Consider the following 18,720-nt stretch of genomic DNA (forward strand, 5'->3'; position numbering starts at 1 on the left):
CGAGAGGGAAATGAGTTCACTGCCTGACGTGAGACAAGACTCTTCTGGTGAACTGGGAGGGAACTGAAGCGTAGGTGCTCAAAACCACACCTTCCGGGGCCCCGGGACCGATGGCCTGCTCGGTGCAAGAGGACACGGTGTGGGGCAGACAGGGGCAGGTCTCCCAGGCAGGAGCCACATCCTTCCCCTAATGGGAGGGGCACGGGCAGACACTGCAGCCTGCTGGGGATGGGGCATAAGTGGCGCCTCCCTGCCTCTCCAGAGCCCTCAGCTCCGCGGGCACCACGTGTGGGCCTGGATACCAGGCCATCCTTGCACCCAGGCACACAGGAGGCCATGCTGGGTCCCTACCAGTCTCCCTTCACCCTGTCTGGGAGCTCCAGGCTCAAGTTCCTCAGGTAGCAGATGACCGTTTCCCATGTCCTTTCTTTCCAAGGCTCACAGTCTTAGAACCAGCACAAATGGATAAAAGGATTAGAGGCCAAAAGAAAAAAAGGGAAAATCAAAGAAGTCACATGCCAATCATAGCAACGAAGGGCCGCGGCTCTGAGTGTGGGGCTCTCCAGGGTACAGACCGTGTCCAGCGGAGAGGGATCTAAGTGGTCAATGGGAGGATCTGCAGGCGGTGTTGGTAACAAGGACGCACCTTTGGGGATGAGGAGCAGATGTTTCCAGAGACCGGGACCGCCTGTCACTGAGCAGCCAGCCCTGGGTGCTCAGCGGGTGGGATGCTGCCTAGGTGGAGGGGGCGGGAGGGCCCCAAAGGGTCCTGCCCATAGGGAAGGCTACGACCCTGCCATCTCAGTCCTGCTCAGGAAAAATGCACACTCATTTTCAGATCCAGCAAGAGCAGCAGACACCTCCGTGTCGATAACAGCTCCGCCTGTGGAGCCCACACTCCCACACTCCGATCCTGCTCCCGCACATGGCGGGAGGGAACAGACGCAGTGCCTGCTGGGGCCCCCTCTTCCTCTCCACATCTGAGCAACAGCCAGGGACGCCCACGGGCTCACCGAGGGCCTGTCCCCTGCTGGCTGAGCCTTGCGTGGCTGCGGCAGCTCCCGGGGGCAGGCAGAGAGGGTGGTGACCAGCGCCCACTCTCCTGCGGGGCCCTGACTGCCATAGTGTGTGGAAACCGTAGCCTCCCGGGCCCCACCCGACTGCACCAGAACCTAAATCGCCAGCAGGGACCCCGTAATGGTTGCCACTGTGAAAGCCAGGCTGGCGCCTCCCTGGGGCCAACACGAAGCCCTGCCTGAGCCGGAACTTTCTCCAGAACCCTGTCCCAGTTCAGGAGCCCGTCTGGGCCCCAAGTGGCCCCCACCATGTGAGACCCAGGGCTGCCGCTCAGTGGGACCTGGTGGCGGAGATGAGTTCCCCATTGCACACCGGATGCTTCCCGGCTCTTTGCAGAGACTGGCTCCCGAGCTCCTTTCCCGCCTGGCCTGCCGCTGCCCGCACAGTGGGCCTCAGGGTAGTGCTCAGTGACTGTGTCCACAAAGGGCCTAGAGCAGGGTCTGCCCTGGGGGAGGCCAGGCGGCTGTGTGTTAGCGCCCAGGCTGCTGGGGACCCGCTGCACGAGTGCGGCTGCTCTGCGGCACCCCAAGCAGACAGGGTCCCATGTCTGTCTTCTTCTTTGCTGGCCTATCCCACGATCTACTGGTCAGGAGTTCCCCTTGGATGAGTTTTAGCGCCAGCACCTTGATCCAGCTTCAGAACACCTCCAGCGAGCAGGAGGTTCCCTCTCTTCTCTCTGGTGGCACCTCTTCTGGAAATTGCACAAAGGATTCACGCCGTATGTTTGGCCTGATATTACCCCTGTCTACTTTTGACTTTTGGGAAAAGCAGGCTCTGTCCCCAGCCTGAGCGGCAGGCACTCCAGGATGGGACAGGAATCTGTGGCTCCAAGTGCCCTAAGTTCAGACTGCAGAGGCGGGTGCTACTGGGGAGGGAGCAACAGGCCCTGCTCTCGTATGCCTCCCTGATGCCTTCTGGCAACTCGCCGGGCCTGGATCCCACGTGGCCTTTTAATGATCCTCCGTGTCCGCAAGTGACTACATCGGGTACACAGCGGCCTGTCCACAGGCTCCTGCGTTTCTGAGCAGCGGAGCCGCGTCGGCTGACAGCACCCCCTGTGAACTGGGCACCTGGGAGGGGAGCGAGCCTGGAACAGAGCCGGATCTTCACCCCAGAGCACCCACGTGACTTCCATGCACAAGTGTTGGCCTGTGGGCATTAATAGTAAAGACGAGGTGGGACAGGGGCTATTCTTTCAAAGACTGGTTACCATTCCAGACCTTCGGCCATCTTTGGAGAGAAGGAGGGAATCTCACAGGAGAGAAAGAGCATACGCGGTGGAACAATCCACGGAAGGAACTGGGGAGGTGCTGCGTGCCACAAGCCAGCAGGGCAGCCACTGCGGTAGTCAAGTTAGAACACGGAAAGGCAGGAGAAGCTTCTTTTATGGGGGCGAGCAGAGGACGGCTGCCCACATTGGCAGGCACATCTGCGGCGGCCACTTGGTGATAGCTGGGAAAGCAGTTCGAATCCTGCGGGGTGGGAGGAAGCCAAAAGCAGGCCTCCAATTGAATCCTCTCTGCAGGGAAATCTGATCAACACACATGACACGGAAAATGAAGGGGCCAATCTGCAGGCTTGGTGACCCAGGCAGATGATCTGCTTTGACTATTTAAGGGTTTAAGAGAAAACAAGGGAGGGAGAAAGAGGTGGGGGAGGGAGGGGGGGAGATGTGCAGGGCTGCTCAGGGCCACATCGTCCCAGATGGGCGCCATATGGGTCCCTACTCCAGCGTCCTACACCTTGTCCGGTCACCTTCTTCTTGGGCCACTGGAGTCGCTCCAGGACCACCTCCCAGGGTAACATCGGAGGTCACCTGACCTCTCCTGGCCTAGGCTTCCCCTCCTGCCTCTGTGTAGCTAACCTCTCCCTGCCTATCTGTGGATGCCAGGATGACCTTTCTCATGCCAGGCAGAAGGGAGAAGCTGCTTGTCGGCACTGCTGGAGAGCTGGAGTGAACAGCACAGTACAGGTGACGGAGACCAGGGCCCCGGGCAAAGGGGACCTCGAGGGTCCGGGCCCAGCCACTCTGGCCATGGCCTGACACGAGCCATCCTGAGGCTCTGGGCCAGTGAACAGGCCTCCAGGCTCTTGGGTGTGAGCATGGCTGCTTCTAGTTAGCAATGGCTGTCAGGATGGGGGTCGACAGGCCGGCACCGGCTAACGACCACACTACATGATGAACTGTGTCTGAAGCAGGAGGTGATACAGAAGGGGCACGACAGTCCGCCCTGGCCTTGGGGAGCGCCCCTCTGGTGGAAGAGAGGAGACTGTCCGATATAACAGCAACGAAGAGAAGAACATGGTGAGAGTCACAAAGGAGGCGTAAATGTGCCCAAGGGCAGCAGGATGCGGCTCCAAGCTGGACGAGCCACAAAGCCAGTGCTATCTGAGCTGGACCTGAAAAGGCAGGGTCCCAAATGGCAGAGCCAGGCCAGGTGGGCAGAGTTCTGGGCGAGATGCAGGTTTGGGGCACAAGGGCTACCATTCCTGGCCGGCTATGTGCCAGGCACTGTGCAGACACATGCATCATATCTACTTGATGAGGGTGCAGGGACCAGCTGGCCCATTTCACGGATAAGGAAACTGAGGGGTGAGAGGCTGTGGAGCTGTAAGTGGAGGGCATGGGTTCCATGCCCTGTGCTGGAGGACTGGGCTGTGACAGGATGCAAATGAAGCCTGGGGCCCGCGCGGGTCTCTGAGGGCTGTGGGGAGGCGTCAGAATGCGTGTGCACAATGCTTGGACATGGGAGGCCCCAAGAGGCAGCAGTGATGATCCTGGGCAGAGCTGAGAAATTCCTGAGCCAGGGTGACGGCATAGGGAAGGGAGGGGAGGGCAAGGGGCCCGAGGACAGACAAACTCCCTCCAGATCCCTTCCAACTCCACCCGCCTTCCCTGCCGCCTCCTAACATCTGGAAGGCTTGGAGCCAAACACTGCAGAGCAAACCCTCCCCCCCCCCCGTCTCCATCATGTCTCCTGTCTCGTGACCCAGAGTCCACGGCACGGACAGGGCCAAGGTTTGTCTGCTGCCCCGCCAAATACGAGGCTGCTGGCCTTCTTATAGCTCTCCCTCCTCATCCCATGCTCCCGGGCTCCCACCATAGGGGTGCTGGCAGAGACACCAGCTGGCAGACTCTTTGGCTAAAGGACTCTCTTTGTGGAAAGGCAAGGCGAGCTGAGCATGATTCTGGGGAGGTGATGTGTGTGGTGCACTGGCTGCCGCCAAACCTTCTCTTGATGCGTCTGTCCCTACCCAAAAACCTTCAGTGGCCCCTGTTGTCACCGGGATACTTGGGAAAATTCCCCACGCCCGGGCTCCCATGTGGCTCTGAGAGCAAAGGCCAGGAGACGTGGGGCTGGGCCACGGCTCTCAGGGTGAGGAGCTGGTGCCGGTGAAGTACAGTCTGTAGAAACCTCACCTGTGCCCTAACAGACCTTCACTCCCCTCCTGCAAGGAACCGGAGCACATGAAGGAGACGTGTGAGCAAAAGACTGAAAGCTCTTGGCACCAGGCGAGGCACTCCATCCGTCACAGATCCTCCGTAAATATTTGTGAGGTGACCGAGAGAATAAGTCACCACCCCCTTTGTTAAGCCCCACGGAGGGCAGGGTTTGGACAAGTCAGAACTTCCTGCGGCATACCGGGAATTCCGCCACTTCCCCGGATTTGCTGGTGCCCCTGATGCCTCAGGGCGCACCCTTCCTCTCCTCCTCGCCATCACAACTCAATGTTTTCTAAAAAGCAGCTTGTGGAAGGGCGCAGTGGAAATGATCAACCAGGAAAAGTCTTCTGAAGTCATGGGACACATGGAAACTCCCAGTCGGCTGCCGCAACCACAGGATCAGGCCCCGGCGGGCAGACACGCACCCAGACACACTCCCGCACACGGCACGTCAGGGCTTCATCAGGAACCCAGCTCTGGTGCCAAAGGACCGTGGCCTCTGAACCCTAAGCGCTCTTTCCGCAGAAGGGGCGGTGGCAGCTGCGACGCTGGCTCAGAAGCAGAAGCCGGAGGCCCCCCAGACTGCAGGGCCGTGCCAGCTGCTGGTCTCCCAGCCAGAGCGGGGCTGCCTGTCGTCTGGGGAAAGAGCCAGGAAAGCTGTGGGGAGGAGCTGGGCGGGGGGGCCCTGGTCAGACCTGGCCTCTCGCCGCCAAAACCCCTGTGCTCTTCTGCCACCCGCAGGGCTGGTCGTTGATGTCCCGTCTCGGGCTGGCTTGAGCCTCCCACATCCCTGCACAAATGCAGCTCAGAACTGCTTGGCTCCTGGCTCCTCGAGATGAAGAATGGGACTCTGGGCTGGCATGGGGACATACACGCTGTGCTGTCTGGAAGGTGGCGAGCCGAATGCCACGTGAAGTCCCAGCTGCCGCTGCCCTGCCTGGCACACGCTGCTCGAATGCCGGGGAGAAACCCTCAAACAAGAAAATCCCTCAGTCACCTGTCTGGCTTAATCCGGAAATCTGAGCAGGCCATGGCAAGGGCACTGGGAGCAAAGCAGGAACTGACCACTGGAAAAAAGTGGCTTTAGAAGGAAGTGGCGAGGCAGATGGGGGAATCATCATCCAGTGACTGTCAAAGCGGAGTCAGGGCCTGGATGACCAAGCTCTGTGTACCGCTGTCCCGGAGATGGAACAGGGATGCAGCGGAGGCCTGGCCTTGAGGCCGTGACCTCTGCTTCTGCAGTGCAAGTCCGAGTCCTGGAAGTGAGAGGCTCCCACTGGGCAGACACCAAGACAGCTGCCCCTTCAGCTCCAGGCTAAGAAGAACCTTTCTTCACTGACTCCACTAGAGCCCGGTCCACCCATCCCTCTCTGCAATTGTCACACCACTTGGCTGCTGAGGCCTACAACACCTAGGAATCCGTCACGAGGGCCATGTGTGCCTCTGAAGCCCTCCACATGCCCGAACCAGGCCTGCTGCCACCCTGGCTCGGACTCTCCTCGTTCCTCCCCAGGACCCCGGGTAGCCTCTGCCCGGGTCCCCCTCCCCAGGCCTTGCTCCTGTCTCCTGTCCAGAACCCTCCACGAGTCAAGTTGGGGCCTGCCACCCTCTCCTGGCACCTGCCCTGTCATTGCACTGCAGCCCCCAGGACTGCTCCCCTTCAGCCCCGCCTCCCCGCCACTCCAGCCTAATCCCTGTGTGGAGTCAGAGGCCTCGGCTTCAGTGTAACTTCCTGTTAGAGTCCCCCATGCCTTTCAGAGCTCTTCCCGTTCTAACTCTGCATGTCACACATGCCATGGATTCCACATTTGTCTCCGGCTGACAGCGAGCTTCCAGGATGCGGGGACTCTATGTGTCTTGCTTTTTGGACCAACCCAGCACATTGCATGGGTTTGATGGACATCATCTGACTGACTGGCTGGCCCAAGGCCCACTGAAGGGTGTACCGTTGCTGGCCCCTCTCCCCACCAGTAAAGGGCAGGCTCGAGATGAAGCCTTTCAGATGAAGCCTTTCGTCACCTCCCAGGGCGTGGCTGGCTAACAAAACACAGGCGTAGTGGCACAGGAGGACCCCAAGCTGGGAGAGAGCTATGCGCATGAGGCCTGAGCATACACAGGCCGCTGCAAGGTGCCACTTCTTGGTGCTCCCGTCCCAGTTCCCATAACCTATGGAGCTGGCCTCAGCCCTCTCTGTTTGAGGGAAGTGCCTTGTTCCTCCCCGCAGGGTGACTCAGCAGTCCTAGGAGATGGGGTAACAAGGAACTCACCCTGCCTGGGCCCAGCTCCATGTGGATGGCACAGGGAGAGGGCAGGCTGGCCAGCACTGGCCACAGGCCGGGATTTCCCCTCACCGTCCGTCTGGCCAGGAGCCAGGGGCTGAGCACCCTCCCGAGGATGCACTGTGGTGGGGCAGTGGCCTAAGGTCCTAGGCGCGGCTCCTCTGGGGACCCTCCCCAGTTTCCTTGTCAGTGAAATGGAGTATTGGCCCAAGTTCAACTGTGAAGATTGGCAATCCTGGGATTTCCATGAAGATGCCAAGTTTCCCCAAAGGCAGCAGAAGCCACTTAACAGAACCGGTCCCTGCTTTCATCCACGGTTCACCAGTTCCCTGGCTGATCTCACAGAATCAGGGGGAGGAAGGGGGCCCCGCTGGGTGTTGAGGAGAGCCAGCTTCTAGCTCCGAAGCACGTATGGTTTGCAGAGGGAGGCAGGACAGCAGGAACTACGGAGGGGTCATGTAACACAGATGAGGTTCTGTGGTCCTGCTGCCTTGCTGGCCCTTCTGTCATCCTTGAGACCCCAAGAGGAAGCAACAGAGCCACCCGAGGCCTCCAGCAACCACCTGGCCCAGCTGAGGCCTCTGAGCAGGTACCTTTACCTTATAAATGGGTAACTAAGGCCCCATGAGGCCCCAGGATGTGCCCTGCCCAGGGCCAGGCATCGTAGTGAGCATGTGCAGGGGTGCCAGGGGGTACGTGTGTTGTGTGTGTGTGTCCAAGCCAGGCAGGAGTCCCAAAAGAGTTAAGTCGAACCCAACTCCAGAGGCTGTCCCTGCACTCCTCTGGCTTATTTCCTCATTTTCAGAGGCTAGCCGGGTGTCAGGGTGCTGGCAGACGAGGAGCTGATTAATAATGAACATGGGTCTGCTGGAGGCTGAAGCTGGCACCGGGGTGGGCTGCAAACCCCACCCTTCCCACCAGCGAGTATAGAGCCACATCTCAGGCCCTGTAAGTGGGTAGTCAGGATGACCTTACCTGCTCCTGGACGCCAGGCCAAGAACCCGAGTTTAAAGCAGGGCGGGCGCCCAGGACTACTCTGAGTTAACTGCACTGGCCCAGACGCCAGAGACCTGAAGTCGAGGGCGGGCTCTGCCCCGAACCTTCTGGAACTCTACACAATACCCATGGCTCAGTGCTGACAGGAGGCCGCAGCTCCTGGAACACTGCAGAGCCCTGTGCGAGTACCAAGGGCACACCGGACTGGAGCTGTTCAGGGGGCCCACTGGTCTCCCTCATGCAGACCCCTGCCTGTGGCATGGTGCTGCTAACCCGGGAAGAATCGGACAGGACTTCTCTCGCACCCTCCCGCTGACTGAGGCTTGGCCCGGAACACACCCTGGGAAGGTGAGGAATCTGGGCAGCACCAGACTGGGGTGGGGGGCTCAGGCTGTAAGCTCATTCTGCCTCCTCCCAGGACAGGGGGAAGGAATGAGGCCTGACGAGCAGCGGACTCTGAGCTGGGCCTGATCCCAGCTGGCGCCCCTGGCTGTACAGATGGTTTTTACCAATGACCGAGATGCCAGCAATTGCTTCAGGAACAGATCACACCTGGGGCTCATGGTCGGGCTTAAACGCCTGAGTATACATTGACCTCCTGTGTTCTGTCTTCTCACCGTGGGGATGAGGCAGGAGGGCTGCAAGTCACACAACCGGGAAAGTCAACTTCCGATGAAAACTTATAAAAGGAAACATCCAATCCACAAACAAACGTAATAAATCCCCCCATCCTGCCTCGCTCCGCCTCAGTAAGCGTGTGCGGTGTGGTGGCTGCCAGCTGCCCGTCCACAGTCAGAGCATGAGTGGGCTCTGTATACGCGCAGAGACGACAAGGGCATTCTGCAGACTCAGCTGGTATCGACGGCAGAGCTGACAGAAGAGTAGCCCTTCAGGAAGAGACCAGGGATGAAGCTGGGAAATCCTGCTTGGCCTCTGGAAGGCCCCGATACAACAGCCATATCACACGCTGTGAGCACAGCCTACCACCCAAGAGCTAGGCACCCAGGCACGAGCCTCAAGGAGCGGCTGTGTGTACCCCAACCATGACAAGCTAAGGTGACCCCTGATCAGTATAAAAGCCCAGAGCCCCTGCTCCTGGAACACAGATGCCTTCTCTCCTGTCTCTAAGACCCATTCCATTTTTAAAGGCCTAACTAATGAGAAGCCACCTCTTCCAGGAAGCCCTCCTGATTCTCTATCACCTGCCCCCTTACCTAGATGGGAGTGATGTGGCCACTGGCCACCTCTCCCATCACATTACTGGCACCTCCTCTCTCAAGTCCCTGACCCCTTCAGACCTCACCTTGGACCAGCTCATCTGGCCTGTGTTTTCTGTTCTGTGAAGTCACCCACCTCACTCCCACCTCTTTATGGTCCTCCGCCCACTGGACTGTGAACTTGAAGTGAGCAACCCCATCACTGACAGGATGACCTCATACACTACCCCACGCTGGTGAGGCTCTAAGAGGGCAGCAGACTCAAAAGCTAGCTGGATGGCAGCTCCCCACCGTATCCCCAACTTCCTTTTGTTGCCCGCTTGTGGGGAATTCAGGTTAGGCTGGCACTCTGGCTGGAGGCTGCCAGTCCAATTCCCTGCTCTCCACCCAAGGTCTGCCCACAGCTGCCTCCCTCACCAGAGAGCCAAGGGTCGAGAAAATTTGCAAAGCAAAAAAAGTCTGAGCCAGCCAGGCCCAGGCTGGTTTGTATTCAGACGATGCCCCCCTTCCCAGAGTGGCGTGATTTCTCATTGACTGAAACCACTATGAAAGCAAACAAGTCTGTGGTTTAGAACAGGACACGGGAGAGGAAGGCTGACAGCAAACAACTTCCATACACCAAACAGAAACACGCCAGACTGGAGCTGGGGAGCCTGGGGCGGCACACACGGGGCGCTGTGGGTCACTGGGTGGGCAGAGCTCAGACTTGGAGCTCCTTGACACAGCTCTGGGCAGGAGCTCTGAGTGGGTGCCAAGGAACATACCGGCACCTGGCTCTACTGCTCGCCTGTCCTATCAGGGTGGTGACAATAGGCTTGGCTGACATGTGACTCACGGCCACCAAGACCAGTTTCTTCAGGTGTGGCTACATAAGCACCTGGGCAGGTGCTGACCCCAGGACACACATGGCAAGCAGGGAGAGGTGAAGCGGTCAGCAGCCCTCAGCACAGCACACACCCACCCCTGCTGTGGGTTAATGACCGGCACTGTGAGTGGGGCCATGTGCTAAATGCCGACATTCAGTCACCCTGCCTGGCCAGTCTTCCACCCACCCTCTCCCCTGCATTTGTCCAGGGGTACCCGCCTGTCTTAACTGCAGAGTCAGTCTTAGAAAGCCAGAGCTGGAAGGAATCTAGTCTCAGAATCACTGTCCAGCCACCTCAGCACAAATGAGGACACCAAAAGGGCGGAGGAGGAAGGAGCTGCCCAGGTCAGGCAGGTAGTTCCCAGTGGTCACAGGGGCAGACTGTCCCTATCCTCTCAGCTGCCACCCACCCTTTGGTGATCAGAGCATGTGGGCCTGTCCTTCCTCGGGATGCATGGTCAGGCCTTGTGTGCACACACGTGCGTACACACACACACACACTCACTGCCATCAGCAATCGTGCCCCAGCATTGGGGGAGCACCCAGGACTTCAAGGTTCCCAGGGACCCAGCCACAGGCCACTGATGTATTTGTGCAGTTCTCAGGGACCCTTTCTCCTCCCTCAGGGTTCATCTTCATTCCAGCAATGCCACTTAGGACAGCCTGGCTCCACCTTCTCGCCCCACCTCCCGGCTCCAAGGCGCCCCATCCCAAACATGAACTTCTAGTCGGCAGTGTGGCTACATGAGGAGCTGGGAGGGCAGCACAGGCCTGGCTTCCAGTAGGTGCTTGGGCAACCAATGTTCGTTGCGATAATAAATAGATGCGTGTTGGCACGCACACCCTGCCCTCCGGGAGCTACTGGGCGGGCGCTCTCGGCAGAAACAAGCACCACCTCTGCCTAGTAGGCCATGACTTTATGCAAGAATGCAGACTCCGTTCAGCCTCAGTTTCCTCAGCTGTAAGATGGGAGGTGGTGACGACGTGCTGCGCTGCGGGACTCAAGTATGAACGTGCTTTCAAACCCACAGACTAGGGGCTCCTGGGTGGCTTAGTCGGTTAAGCAGCTGCCTTGGGCTCAGGTCATGATCCCAGGGTTCTGGGATCGAGCCCCGTGTCGGGCTCCCTGCTCAGCGGGGAGTCTCCTTCTCCCTCTCCTGCTGTCCCCCTCCTCCCTGCTGGTGAGTGTGTGCACCCTCTCTCTCTCTCTCTCTCTCTCTCTCTCTCTCTCAGATTTTACTTGAGAGAGAGAGAGAGAAGGAGCAGGGAGAGGGTCAGCAGGAGAGGGAGAAGGAGACTCCCCACTGAGCAGGGAGCCCGATGTGGGGCTCGATCCCAGAACCCCGGGATCGCGACCTGAGCCCAAGGCAGCCGCTTAACCGACTGAGCCACCCAGGCACCCCCACCCCAAAAAATAAATAAATAAAATCTTAAGAAACAAAAACAAAAACCCAAAGACTACAGGTACATGCCTGCTGCTCACCGCAGGACAGACCACCTGAGGAAAGGCGGCCAGGAGGGCTGTGTGCAGGCAGCTGGGGCAGCGTTCCACAACTCGGGCAAGGTCCAGGAGCAGGATCTGCCAGGTGGCCCACACGACGGGGTGAAAGGCTTCCTGGGGAGCCTTCCTGAGGGACCAAGGGTCCCACACACACACACACGACCACACAGAGCCAGGCAGGGATAAAAACTGTGTCCACAGCAGGCCGATCTGCTACCTCTTCTTTTGCAACAGAAGCTCCGAGGGATCAGTAATGGGACCTCGACTCCAGAAAGCTCACAGCACCAAGCATATCTGTCGGTGGGCGGCCGCGGACACAATTCTTATACTTGAGAGTGAGAGAGAACGCAGGAGACGCAGGAGCAGAGGTGGGACAGAGAGAGAGGGAGCAGCAGACTCCGTGCTGAGCAGGGAGCCCGACATGGTGCTCAGTCCCAGGACCCCAGCATCCTGACCTGAGCCAAAGGCAGATGCTTAACCGACAGAGCCACCCGGGCGCCTGAGATGCACAATTCTGAAGCTCTCCTTGTGGGAAAGGGAGGGAACAGGGCTCTGAGATGAATGACTTGGTTTGCAGGAAGACGGCGGGAGGAAACCCCCAGCGGAGAGTAGCCCCTGGCACACAACTGCTACCATATCACAACCTGGCTACGTTCGTCTCCAGGCCGCCCCTCCTAGTTCCGCTTTCGCCCAGCAACCAAGGGGGCCTGCTGGCCAACCCTGAACACCCCCGAGCAGAGGTCTACCCTCTATCCTGGCTAATGGGCTTCCTGCTCCCAGCCTCCCCACCCAAGAAGTCTGTTCTCCCGATCCTTCAGATGGCACTGATTGCGCATGCTTACACTCTGAGAATGAGCGTTCACCCCCACAAGCTGGGGATGGGGGTCTTGCTGCACTTGCCAAGATGGCTGGGCTGTTCTGACTCATGGTGCTCTCAGCAATGCTTTTTATGTCTTGCAGGAGAGAAGCAACCCTGCCTCCCAATCTGGCGGCCTTTCTCCCCAGGTCTTCCTGCTCTGTTGTCACCCCTGTGATACATGTCTGGTGTTGCTGCTGCTTAAGCTAGGAGCCTTAAGAGCACTCAAATCCCTCTCCACTTCGTGATGCTGATCTAGCAGCCAGGGCCACCTCCCAGCACCCAGGGCTGCCTCCACTTCCCGGGAAGGACAGACGCCACCGACAGACAGTGTCTGGGCTCCTGGATGCAGGGGGTTGGGGGGGTGGTGGAGAATACAACAGGGCAAGCCAGCAGCCCTGAGGCTCCAGCACTCGCTCTACCTGCCCGTCTAGGAAGTCCTGTATGCTTTTGCTTTCTTCCCCCCATGTCTAAATACAAAGCCAGCATCCAGGGTCATCGCCTTGGGAATCAACCCTGGTTCCTCCCTGCAAGCGCTTGTCACAGGACCCTGTGTTACTGTATCAGCCCTATTGCAATCACTTAGTCACCATGCATGTTTGGGATACTCTCCTGCCCGGAGCTGATCTGCTTTGTCGGGATGGGGATAAACATCTGGGGTCAAAGGCAGAAGGCCTAATCCCCCCCTCTTGAAAAGGTTGCCCTATTCATTCAACAATTCATTATATATGACAAGCATAGTAGAGGAAAAAAAGATTGATAAAACCATACACAAAAAAGAGTAACAGAAGGGTCTATGCTAAGGGACTTATAGGGAGAAGCCACTTCCTCCTTATGGGGAGAGAACCAGGGAAGGTTCACAAAGGGATGACCCTGAACTTGGCTTTGAAGGATGAGCTGATGCAGAAAGGAGAAAGGGCCATGATGTGAAGAAAGGCAGAGACAAGGTGACACGCAATCTGAACGCATGCAGAGGACAGAGGAGCTGAGGGCTAGCATGAGACAGATGCCCGGGAGGGGTCTGGAGTGTCTCTCTTAGAGATGGGGGAGGGGGTGTCGTTAAGCAAAGAGTATCTGGTGTGAGCCTCCAGGGTCCGCAATGGGAAGAAAGGGGGCCTCAGATTCAAGAACCGCCAGCCTCCTTCCACAGAGTCAGCAGGAGCCCGCGCAGGCCGAGACCCTCCCGTGGTGCGTCCTGCGAGGTGCCGCCCTGAGGTGCAGACGCGCACCAATGTATTTGGCATAAAACCTGAACACAGAGCCAGTTTTCAAATTCATGTTAAACAACGGTGATGGAGGACTTCCTATCAGTCCCAGCTCTGAAGTCACCAACGTGGGCTCCAGCAACCAGGGAGCTTCGGAGTCCCTCCACAGAGCCCTTTACCTGAAGATGGTGGGGGGGGGAGGGGGGGCGCCTGCTCTCAGCACAGTTACCCAGAAGTTGACTTGCCCAAGTGAACCGGTCCTATTTTCTGGTTGACTTTGGCCATCAAGCTGGAGGCGAGAGTTAACGGAGGATAAACACACGAGCGCATGTGCGCACACACCCACTCCTTAAATACGGAGCCGAAAACCTTTATCAGAACAAGGCTTTGAGACGGTGCAGACCTATGGCTGCCATAACAAATGACTGTAAACTCAGTGACAAAACAACACAAATTTCCCAAACAACACAAAATGTTATACAACCTGACACTAAAACAATACAAGAATAAATCTTAAAGAGGTCAAAGTCCCACATGGATCTCACCAGACTAAGACCGACGTGCTGGCAGGGCTGCATTCCCGTCTAGGTGCACTGGGGGTTTTTGTGCCTCTCCTGGTGGCCAGTCCTGTCCTCAAAGCCAGCAAAGCACACCGGCCACGCTTCCTTCTCCCCGGCCTTCTGTTCTGTAGTCACACCTCCCTCTCACCCCAGAGGGGACAGGAACCTGCCTTTAAGTGCCCTGATCTCTAGACAGGGCCCACTGCGTTAATTCCGAGTGATCTCCGCACATCCAGGTCCACACTCTGGCTCCCATCAGCAAGGCCCCTGCCAAGGCAGCACGTGGACAGGCTCTGTGGAATGGGGCGAGTCACCCTGCCTGCCACGGGGACTGCAGGCGGATCTCGCCACTCGTCCATAGCAGTTCTGTTCTAGAAAGTCGTGGCAAACACTGAGCTGTTGAATATGGAACCACTGCTCCTAGGGGAAACAATGGGGTTAGGTTCTTGTAAGCCTCTGGCCACAGCCGATCAATACATAACCTTGTGTCACGTGCGTTTCTGTTTAGACACCATATCTAACACACACTATTGACTCGTCTACACTGAACTTGGGCAGCAGCACAGTAACCCCCTCCTGAACAAAGCTCATCTGACACATGGGTTTCCTCCGTAAGGCACAACACAGCCTTCTTACACTCAGGAACACGAGCCGGCCCCGTCGCTCTGTGCTTGGGGCTGTTTCAAACAGCGAAATCACCCACAAAAAGCACAAAAATGCAAAAAATCATGGCACTTAAATATAGTGCAAGGACACTGGTTAACAATCTGAGCTGAAACGCAAAGGCAGGGTGTCATCTGGTTCTACCGCAGCGGGCAACAAGCTCATTGGGAGACCCAAAATCGTTTGCCCCTCTGCACATGTTTGCAGATGACTGCAAAGGGCCCCAAGTACTGACCTGGGGGCTACAAATGAACACCAGCGAACAGGGGAGAGTGCACACACACAACCCCCAACCAGGAGCTTCGACGGTATGCACCAGGGCAAGCGGCCCTTTGCGACAAGGCTGGATGCCAGGTGCTTTTTGCAAACTTGGTCTCACTGTGGAGAACAGAACTGAAAACCCAGCTAGTGAGAACTGACAGGCTGACGAACAAACGAATTCTGTGAGGCTGCCATAGGGCAGACAGAGGGCTCTGGGTGCCGGCTGCGGCTGCAGGCTTCCCTGGGTTTATCCGCGGTTTGTGCTCTCCCGGACCACCCCCCAGCCAATGCCGGGCCCACTCAGCGTCCTGGCTGAGGCCCCAGGCAGTACCACAGAGCACACTTGAAATATCACCCTTGGGAGTGTTCAGACACATGACTCCCGCCAGCTTTGGGCCCAGGACTTTTAGGTCATGCAAACTGAATACAATTTTTTTTCCCATGCTGCTACCGCAGAAAACCTACACAGTTACATGAAATGAGGTGCAGTCCGGAAAACCTCTTCAGACACGTGCCCAAGGGGACATCAGCAAGAGTGCTCACTGCCACACGGTTCGAAAGAGCAAAGACATGGAAACATCGTAAATGCCCACTGGCAGGGGATGATCCGGTCACGCCAGGGAAAGCTATCCAGCTGAGCAATGAAACCAGAGCTGCACGGGTCCGTGTGAATGGGAAGCCCAAACAGTACTGAGAAAAAGAGCAGCTCGCACCAATAACCACGCAACACCATTTGGAGGAGGGGTAAACTTGCGCAATAACGCTGCGCTCCTTCTGCTGATCGTTCATGTGCAGTAAAGGTCCAAATCGGGGAGTGGCTTTGCCTGCGACACGTAGTGGGCATGTAGTTATGGTGGCCCTTCTTTATATCTTTTTCTGTGTCTGAACCACTTCATGACCCAGCAACAGCACTGATACAGCAGCACTGATACAACACAGGACGTGGATGATAACACAACCTTACACAGACACACAGAAGTTAACGTTAGCTAGATAACGGTTATCGACAATACACAATGCGGTGTGTTACTCCACGTAGCAGATCAATGTACGCACATTAATGGTTATGACCTAAGAATGTGATTAATGATAAGGAATGCTAATAACAGCAGCAAGAACCTTACCAAGGCTCCTCAGAAGTGATGTGCCCTTGACAGCACCCTAAGCACCCCAGCACCGACTGGCTCAGGGCCTGATGAGCAGGCCAGGAGCTACCGCAGTGACCTCTGCAAGGGGTCTCTGCAAGGAGGTCACCCCTGCGGGCTCTCTGGAAAGCCAAGCGGACTCCTGAACTCCAGAAGCACAATGGAGGCAACTGGGCAAAAGGCCCTTCTCCCAGCCCTCCTGAACAAGTGTACCTTCCTCCTGTCTCCGCAGCTTCCCACCTAAGACCCCCAAGCCCACTCGTACTGAGGTGGCAGAGAGGCTCCGCTCAACAGAAGGGGCCTGCCAGTGCCGCCTGCCCACCCTGAGCTGAAGCTGTGCTCTGGGGCAGAGCAGGGAGCCCGCTGTGGGAAGCGCAGGCCGGGAGAGAGCACTCAGGTGCCCGGAGGCAAACACCCCAGACTCCTCCCTGTGAAGCTGTCCCATGCCAAAGCTTGGGGAGAAAGCCAACCGGATTTGGGTGTCCAGGACCTCCTCACAGCCCACATCGGCGTGCGGCATCCCCTGCATGCGTTTCAGGGCCCTGACCCAGACACCCACTTGGTGATCACTGGGGAGCTGCAGCAGCTCCGACGTTCCACAAAGATGGGGGAAATGCTGCCTTGTGCAGGGCAGAAAGTGTCAAGAGACTAACTGCAGCAAGGGTTCTCAACTCTCAGGAGCTAGATGTCAACCCTAGACCAGCCAGGTTAGATTCAGGGATGAAGAAATCCCACCCCCATTCCCTCAGCTGCCCTCTTGTGAACCACAAAGGCTGGCCTTGAAGGGCCAGTGCTGGGTGTCTGCCTCTGGACAATCACGGCTCTGATGGGCCGAGACGGATGCCTGCTCCTCTGCCCCCAGGCTTCGTCCTGGGAAGGTGAGTGGCAGGGGCCATGGGGAGCCTTGGGAGCAAAAAGGAGCAGGAAGCCCCCAGTTTCCTTCCCGCACAGGGCTTCCTAAGAATGTGGGTTGCTGCTCAATCCTGGGGCTGAGGCCCAAAATGACAGAAAGTTCTTCATTCAGCTGTTGCACTTTAGAAAAAGTAGGGGTGGGTGGAGGGGCACTGGTGAATGAGATGTGAATTATGGGCCAAGGCGATTGTTGGGGACTTCCTGACTGAACTTATTGTCATGCCAATCCAAAGCCAAGGGGACAATCTCTGAGCTTTGATTTCTTATTTGTTAAACCAGTTGGACCTGTTCCTGACGGACGGCTGTGAGCCACTCTGCTTCCCTGGGGTTGTGCCTGGGCCTGAGCAGGAGCCACCCCCAGGACATTGCAGGAGGCCACTGTCACGGTCACTGGACTGCCCCACTCCCACCATTTCTGACAACTTGGTCAGCAAGCCATGGCCCAGGGGGCCCTGGGCCTGTCATAAGCCACCAGGCAGCCCTGCTCCATCAGGAGCTCAGGTCTGATGAGCAGAAAAGCACACTCTGGTGTGAGGATGTGTCTGGCGTGTGGCAAGTGGGCAGGAGAGCACTGGGTCAGCGGCTCAGAGGATGGAGAAGTCTTTCCAGTGGGTGGCCACAGGAGAGGGCAAGGATAAAGGGAGATACAAAGAGGGCTTTACAGGGCAAACAGGAAGTGGACAGAGAGACCAGATTGGGATGCGGAAGGTCAGGCACAAGGTACAATGCAGTATAAGGTAACCCAGCTGGCAGGCAGACCGGTCAGACTGGAGTGTGCCACCCATGAAGGGAAGGGGTGGGATTTAAAACTGGGACCAGGTGGGGCTCCAGGAGGTCCTGAATGCCAGGTCAGCTGGGGATGTTGGCACTTCCCGCATGTCCAAGGCTCTGCTTCCTTTAAGCGGGCTGATACTACAGCTCTGGCATCTGCACCCACAGCCCATGATACAGCCATTTTGCTTACTAGTGTGCAAACGTCCATCTGTCCATCTATCCATCCATCCTTCCAATACTTACTGAGTTCCTGGGACAGGCCAGGGACTGGGCACAACTGGGCACACAGCAACAGCAGATCCACATGGGCCCTGCCCGCAAAGACTTAGGATCCAGTGACAAAGATGCCAATCTTAGACCTCAACTGGGAAGGCAGCTACATGGGAGTGGGAGAGACGGGAAGACAGGGGCTCTGAGTGCCTGGGGGCTGGGGAGACACCATGCAGAGGCTGAAGAGACACACGGAAAGTGAACTATGTTCACCTACCAAAGGCAGGTAGGGCTGCCGAGCCCGGGAGAAGAGCTCATGTCCTCTCTGACACTCAGGGGACACGTGGCATGGTTGGGCTAGGACAGCACCCCCTACAACTGTGAGCCCTGCTGGGACAGTGGCCGCTTGGCCTGTGATCTCAGGCACCAGAAGTGAGGCCACTGGAGGTGCATGAGTCCCAGGTGTGGAACTCTGAGCAGCTGGGCAGTGACCTGATGCTGAGTCACGTGCTTCGGAGGAAATCACACTTCTATTTTCCTGCTGTGGTTGGGAGTCTCCGCGTGACCCTGTTCTCCCGGCCCAGTCAGCAGAGTTTTTTCTAGGAGCTGACCGGAAAAGGAAGATGGAGCTGTCCTCTGGGATCCTGCGTTCGTGGAACCCTGGTTACTGCCTAACAGGAAATGAGCGGAAATGTACCCAAACTGCAGTGCTCAGTAGAAGCGGCTGCCAAATCCAGCCCTGTGAGCGGCTTGG

General features: G+C 57.5%; 1 protein-coding gene across 1 annotated transcript in view; it reads right to left on the minus strand.

Annotated features, from left to right (window-relative positions):
• The window catches only part of SH3GL1 (SH3 domain containing GRB2 like 1, endophilin A2), a 31,501-nt gene that overhangs the window by 6,645 nt on the left and 6,136 nt on the right, over window positions 1-18,720 (minus strand). The window lies entirely within an intron of this gene.

The sequence above is a fragment of the Ailuropoda melanoleuca genome, chromosome 4 (genome assembly GCF_002007445.2).
Source record: "Ailuropoda melanoleuca isolate Jingjing chromosome 4, ASM200744v2, whole genome shotgun sequence".
In the NCBI taxonomy this organism is placed as follows: domain Eukaryota; kingdom Metazoa; phylum Chordata; class Mammalia; order Carnivora; family Ursidae; genus Ailuropoda; species Ailuropoda melanoleuca.